The sequence below is a fragment of the Lagopus leucura genome, unplaced genomic scaffold (genome assembly GCF_019238085.1).
Source record: "Lagopus leucura isolate 7727_CA_CO unplaced genomic scaffold, USGS_WTPT01 Super-Scaffold_100001, whole genome shotgun sequence".
Classification (NCBI taxonomy): Eukaryota; Metazoa; Chordata; class Aves; order Galliformes; family Phasianidae; genus Lagopus; species Lagopus leucura.
Genome location: NW_024962262.1, coordinates 5,769,957 through 5,777,163, shown reverse-complemented (window position 1 = coordinate 5,777,163; position 7,207 = coordinate 5,769,957). Strand labels below are relative to the sequence as shown.

General features: G+C 46.1%; 1 protein-coding gene across 2 annotated transcripts in view; it reads left to right on the top strand.

Moving 5' to 3' along the window:
• KATNAL1 (katanin catalytic subunit A1 like 1) overlaps nucleotides 1-7,207 on the top strand; it is a 42,295-nt gene that overhangs the window by 2,035 nt on the left and 33,053 nt on the right. The window lies entirely within an intron of this gene.

Below are 7,207 nucleotides of genomic sequence, written 5' to 3'. Positions count from 1 at the left end.
CAGCGCTTGTGAGTCGCAGTGGTGTGGAAGCATGGATGTGCTGTATCCAGGGCCAGGTGCAGGAACAGTTTAACTTTACTGACTCAGAGACTGACCTAACAAACACTTTGAACCCAAGCTGGTTCTGCACAGACCCATCCTGGGAGTCTTTGGTGGCATGTTTCCTCCACTAGAAGAGCTTATGTGAAGAGTTTGATGCGGAGAGAGACAGAAGGGTTACTGATCTGGACTGAGTTTCATTTCCCTGAGCTCTGGACAAGCCCTGCAGAAGCCTTGAAGCATCTGAGCTATGCATCTTGCTGAAGGAGGGATCCACCACCTCTAGGCTGGTATCATGTGGGCACTTCAAGCTGCTCTGGGTTTGGTGTGGCACTAATGCTAGAAGTGCAGGAGACCATGCTGTAGAGGAGAGATGCTGAAACCAACTTGAGTCCGGATAGCAAAGAAGATGCTAATACTGTCACAACCTAAAGCACATGTGCATGGAATTACGCTCCCTCAAGTGTCCCATAGCATTTGCATTCGCTGTTCTCATTTCAGTTATCTAGGCTAGTTGATGAGCACATCATTACCTGAAGTAGTGCAGATGTGACTGTGTGGATGAGCCCGAAGTTGGCACATTAGGTACTCTGGAGGAGAATGCAGTTTGCAGTCAGTTGTAGGAACAGCACAGCAATTTCTGGCACTTCTCTTTCTAGGTAGTTCTGAGGCTTTGCAAAAGGTCATTGTGCTCTGCAGGATGCTCACTGTTCAGAGCAATAGCATTAATGCACTGACCAGCTGTTTAGGGAGTTATTGTGTATTTGTGATTCCTATTAACCTGAGGTGAATGTCTTCACTTCATTTGAAGATTTTTTTCTTTCCACTTGCATTTTAAGTTAGCTCTTGGAATAATCCACACCAGTTGTTTGAGGCCTTTGTGCATGTCTCATCTTACCAGTTCCATGCACATTTTCCCATTATCTCTGCATCTAATGTTTCAAAAGGGGGTTTCAGTGCAAAGAAGCCCAATGCCACTTAAGAGAAAGCAGATAACCAAACTGCTGAAACTGAGCCACATGCTTACTTATTCACATGTATTTTAGTAGAAGTAGTGATGCAGTGAGATAATGACTGTTAGTGCCCATCCAAGTTCGTGGAGCTGCTGCAGCAAGTCAAAGGAAAGCCAGGTTACTGGGGAAAGAGATTTTGCTGTGGAAGACTTTGTGAGCCTGTCTGTTTGTACCTCTCTGTCAGTGATGACTCAAAATGCTTTTGTCACACCAGTGTAATGCCTGACAATTGTCTGTGACATTGGTGATCGCTTCTCAAAGGGACAATTAATTACTGGAAATGGAAACCAGTTGTTGTGTACTCACATCCATCATGAAAATGAAAATCTAATAAAACTGGCAAGATTTTTTTCTTAACGATTGCGTATTTAAATAACATTCTTAAAAAAAGTCAGTTGAAATACATCATGCCCAGAAAGAAATGCAGTCTGACTACTTCAGTCAGAAATACACTTCTGCAGCCTTCTGATGGGGATTGCAGGTGATGCAGTAATAAATGTCTTTCCTCCCTGATGACATTCCAGGTAGTGTTTCAGTTCACACTTCTACTGTTGTCATGTCATTATATGTCTCTATTTTGACAAATTTTAACCTTGAAGGGAAAAATGTAAAGTAGGATCCTTGGTTTGTATTAGGTGAAAACGTAATTGAGGGAGGATATCTGAAACTGGTCAAAGCTGACTTTAGGAACAGTATGGCCAGAAATGGAGAAGGACAAGTTTAGGTTAATCATAAGGAAGAGCTCTGAAGCAGCAAAAAGAGAAGAAAGAGAAGAATAACTGGCAGTTCATTGCTTAGAATGTGGAAATAAAAATAAGTGCAAGTGAAAAGCAGATAAATTCAAGTGCTGAGACCACCTACATCACAGAATCATCGAATGGCCTGGATTGAAAAGGACCTCAAAGATCATCTAGTTTCAACCTCCTGCTATGTGCAGGGTTGCCAGCCACCAGACCAGGCTGCCCAGAGCCACATCCAGCCTGGCCTTGAATGCCTCCAGGGATGGGGCATCCACAGCCTCCTTGGGCAACCTGTTCCAGTGCGTCACCACCCTCTGGGTGAAAAACTCCCTCCTAATATGTAACCTAAACCTCCCCGGTCTCAGTTTAAAACCATTCCCCATTTCCTGTCACTATCCACCCTCATAAACAGCTATTCCCCCTCCTGTTTATATGTTCCCTTAGAGTACTGGAAGGCCACAATGAGGTCTCCCTGGAGCCTTCTCTTCTCCAAGCTAAACAATCCCAGTTCCCTCAACCTTTCCTTATAGGAGAGGTGCTCCAGCCCTCTGATCATCTTAGTGGCCCTCCTCTGGACCCACTCCACATCCTTCCTGTACTGGGAGCCCCTTTTTTAATGCAGCCCAGAACACAGTTGGCCTTCCGGGCTGCAAGTGCATACTGTTGGCTCATGTCCAGCTTCTCATCCACCAGGACCCCCAAGTCCTTCTCCGCACGGCTTCTCTCAAGAAGATCTTCCTTCAGTTTGTATAAATACCTGGGATTGCGCCGACCCAACTGCAGCACCCTGCACTTGGCCTTATTGAACCTCATTGGGTTTTCATAGGCCCACTTCTCCAGGTCCCTCTGGATGGCTTCCCTCTCCTCCAATGTATCAACCGCACTGCTCAGCGTGGCATCATCAGCAAACTTGCTGAGGATGCACTCGCCATCATCTGTGTCATTGATGAAGATGTTGAAGAGCACCGGTCCCAAGACCAACCCCTGAGGGACAGTGCTTGTGACCGGCTCCACCCTGACACAGAACCATTGATCACATTCCTTTGGCTGCGTCCAGCCAGCCAGTTCCTAATCCATCGAACAGTCCATCCTTCAAATCCACACCTCTCCGATTTAGAGAGAAGGATGTGGTGAGGGACCATGTCAAAGGCCTTGCCGAAGTCCAGGTAGATGACATCCACTGCCCTTCCCCCATGTACCGAAGCTGTCACTCCATCATAGATGGCCACCAGATTGCTCAGGCATGATCTGCCGTTGGTGAAGCCACACTGGCTGTCTCAAATCACCTGTTTATCTTGTATGTGCCTTAACACAGCCTCTGGGAGAATCTGCTCCATGATCTTTCCTGACACAGAGGTGAGGCTCACTGGCCTGTAGTTCCCCGGGTCTTCCTTTCCCCCTTTCTTAAAAATGGGAGTAACGTTTCCCTTTTTCCAGTCACTGGGGACTTCACCAGACAGCCATGATTTTTCAAATATGATGGAGAGTAGCTCAGCAAGCACATCAGCCATCTCTTTCAAACCCCAGGATGGATATTATCTGGCCCATGGACTTGCACATGTTCAGTTTCATGAGGAGGACTCGGACTTGTTCCACTGTTAAGTGGGACAGAAACCACTCCCCACACCCTTACCTAGAGGCTCATGATTCTGGCAGATACAGGAAGCCAGCGCCCATGAAGACTGAGGCAAAGCATTTATTGAATACCTCAGCTTTTTCTATGTCTGAGGAAGCCTGCTCCCCATTACCTTTCATCAGAGGGGGAACACTCTTCTTGGCTTGTCTTCTCCTGCCTATGTACCTGTAGAACCCCTTCTTGTTATCTTTCACAGCCCTGTATTCCTCCCAGGATACACAGCCCTGCTTCCACTTCGTGTACATTTCCCCCTTTTCTCTCAGTTTAAGCTGCAGGTCCTTGCACAGCCACAATGGTTGCCTAAAACTGGAATTCCCTTCCCTACTTTGTTTCGTGAGATAAATGTTCTGAGGCTGCGTACTGGCTGTGGCCCATCATGATGCTGTTGAGGGAGGTGTGTAGTTGTGCACAGGATTTCAGGAGGGCTCTGCCTAAAATTGTGTTTGGTTTTGGGCTACAAGAAAGGCATTGAGGCCTTGGAGGCCCAGAGAAGGGCAGTGAAGCTGTGAGGGGTCTGGAGCACAAATTTGATGGGAAGTGGCTGAGGGAGCTGGGATTGTTCAGTATGGAGAAGAGGAGGCCCAGGGGAGACCTTACTGCTCTGTACAACTTCCTGAAAGGAGGTGTGGTGAGGTGGGGGTTGGCCTCTTCTCCCATTTAACAGCAATAGGACAGGAGGGAATGGCCTGAAGTTCCACCAGTGAAGGTTCAGGTTGGATATTAAGAAAAATTCAGGAAGAGTGGTGAAGCAGTGGCACAGCTGTCCAGGGAAGTGGTGGAGTCACTGTCACTGCAGGTGTTCAAGAAATGTGCAGATGTGGCACTGAGGGATGTGGTCAGTGGGCATGGTGTGACGAGTTGACAGTTGGACTTGGTGATCTTAGTGGTCGTTTCCAACCTTACGATTCTTTGAAGAGCATGGCTCTGTCTTTTGATATTAATCAGGTCTCTCCCATTGCTTTTCTGGCTGCACAGCATTGCGCTGTGTATTTGTTCTGCAGATAATGAGAACCAGAATTAGTAACTGGTCTTCATCTGTGGATGCCCAGGCCTTGCCAGATGTTCCGCCGCCCAGTCAGCAGAACTGCACAGCTGCTATGACGTGTGACCATCTGTCCAGAAATCTCAGGGAGCTGTGGAAAATTTTTGGTCTGCTCAGGTCAGCTTCTGGTCAGAAAAAGATGCAAGTCAAGGTTAAAACATAGAATCATAACATCAGAATTTGTGTATTATAGCCTTATCTGTGGGGAAACTAACAGTGATTTGAAGAGAAGTCTGACTAGCAGGCAGCAGGCAAGGCTTGATGTGACTACTGAGCCTGTAAGAATAAAGAAGAAATGAATAACTGCACAATTTAATGTATGTCATTTTGCTCTGTGCAGGAGTCAAACGCCTGTGGAGAAAATGGGACACAGTTGTGTAATTGATTGTCTCAACACATTGACATGAACGAAAAACAGAAAGATTGCAAAGATGCTTTCTGTGTTGGCATTTGCAAATTTGAGTGTGTAGTAGCAAGCAAGAGGAAAAAATCCTGCTGCAGACCCTGCCTGAAGTGAGGGCACTGATTGCTCCTGGCAGCACCCAGTGAATATGGATGTGGGGATGGCCCTGCACGCTTCAGCTGGAGATGGTGTGCAGAAGGAGCAGTGCCTGCGCTCCCCCTCCTGCCCACCATTCTCACTGGTATCTCTCTGAGTGTCTAATATTTTAATACTTAAAAAAGAAAAAAAAAAGAAAAAAAAGACCATCTTTTGGATCTTGCTCAATTGTGCGTTGCTTTGGCTGTGGGAGAAAAATTCTTTCCTGACCCTAGCTAGGGATCAGCTCAGCTTATGCTCCGAAGAATGGAGATTAATCTCCCCTGTGACCTTTTAGCCATGCTGCTGCAGAGTTTTTAACAAGTGGGCTTAAGACCCTGCGTGTGGCAGCTCTACTGATGGAACGTCTGTAATGTCTCTGCTTGTCAATGATCCGTGAACTGAGGAACCTCAGAGCATACCTTGATGTACAGGGGAGCTGTTATGGTCTGGTGCAGGAGAGAACCATACAACGCTAGGATGGGAAGCTGGTGTCACGAGGAACGTGTAAGTTGTCCTAAATGTACTTGACAACAGTTGTCCCTTGCTACACATTTACTTAAAGTATGCAGCTGTGGCACAGCAGGAGAAGCAAATACTTAAAAATGACACAAAATTAATTATGCACTTTCTATTTCTGTTTTCTTTGATGTACACAGTGTATTAACTTTATAATTTGATGCAGAGCAGATAATAAAAAAATGTGTATAGAATATGGAAAAACCCTCTACCTAGTTCTAGCTGCCTCTTCTCACTGGTGTGTAGCTGTCTAGAAAACAATCCAGGAAAGAAGGCCTTCCCCAAAAGACCTGATTATTTTTTTTTCCCTGAATTGTGGGCATGTTCTGCCCTGCTTTCAAGTCTGGCTGTTCTGAATGAACCATACCACAGCTAGTAGGTGTAAAAGGACTGCATTTTGTTTAAACAATTTTTTGCCATCAGTTTGAACTAGTCAGTCTTCTTGCAGTAGGGCCTCAGAGCATTGCCTGGTTGTAAGGGGGAGCTCTTTCTTAGGACTGGGGTCAACAGTTACTGTTTCCAACACATCTCACATAAGTGGATGATGTTACAGTCACCTCTTCGTGTCAGTATTACCTGATTTGGTGTCTAGAATAAGTGATAAGTAAAACTGAAATACCCAAATGCAGAAGATTCTGCTAATCAGACTAGTTCTGGAGGCATAATAGGCATTTCCCAATTGATAGGATACCGTAGGAGCATATGAACATGCAGTGACTTCCCTGTGTGCTTCAAGTTACATAGAATCATTAAGGTTGGAAAAGACAACTAAGATCACAAAGTCCAACCATCAGCCCATCCTCTCCATGCCCACTAACAGTGTCCCTCAGTGCCATCCATGGTTCTTGAACACCTCCACAAAGTCTCGGTGCCTCTGGGCATGCAGAAGCTCCACAATGTGGTGTATCAGCCATCAAGCTGTTGCTTGTCCTTCTGTGTCACCAGCATCACACTGGGAGCCTCCAAACTCATGGAGGAAATGGAAGATTATTGTATGGTTCCCATCACATTTTTAAGCCATGTAAATTTTTCCACCTCCTCTCCAATTATTACTAGTCAGAGTTCTACAACTAGAACTCTCCATCCTGCCCTCAGCTCCAAGAGAGAGCAAATTACAGGTGGTTGCCACATCCACCTACATTCTGCATCCACCTCGAGGTTTCCAGCAGCCAGAGACAAGAGGCAGGGAGCGGGGACAAGCAAGCCCTGGTGCCACCATCATCCTCAGGGCAGTGGGAGAGCAACAGATTCTTGCTGGGACATTCACCAGTCAGGAGGCCATGTGTCTGTGGGCTTAGTGACAAGAGGAGTGGGCCTGGTGTGTGGGTTCAGGCTGACCTCTTCTCCACTGATGTTTGTCTGCCTTGTGTAGCTATTAATCTTAAGATTACTTTTGATTTCCTGAGATGTCCATCCAGATGAATGTTGGGAACTTCATGTTCTGAGTCAAGGCAAGGGAATTGAGGCTACTTTTGTATGGCAAGGACTTAGATGTGGGGTTATGGGGGATTTGGATAAATTCGATGGGCAGGCAGGCACTGCTTGGATCTCGAGCCTTAAATACAGACCTTTCTGATCAGCGCCTCATGCTTTCAAGTCTATGGTTTAATATTGCTTTCTCAAGCTTTTTCTGGGAGAAGTTGTATATGGGTTTGCCTACAACTTGTGCCATGATTTGTT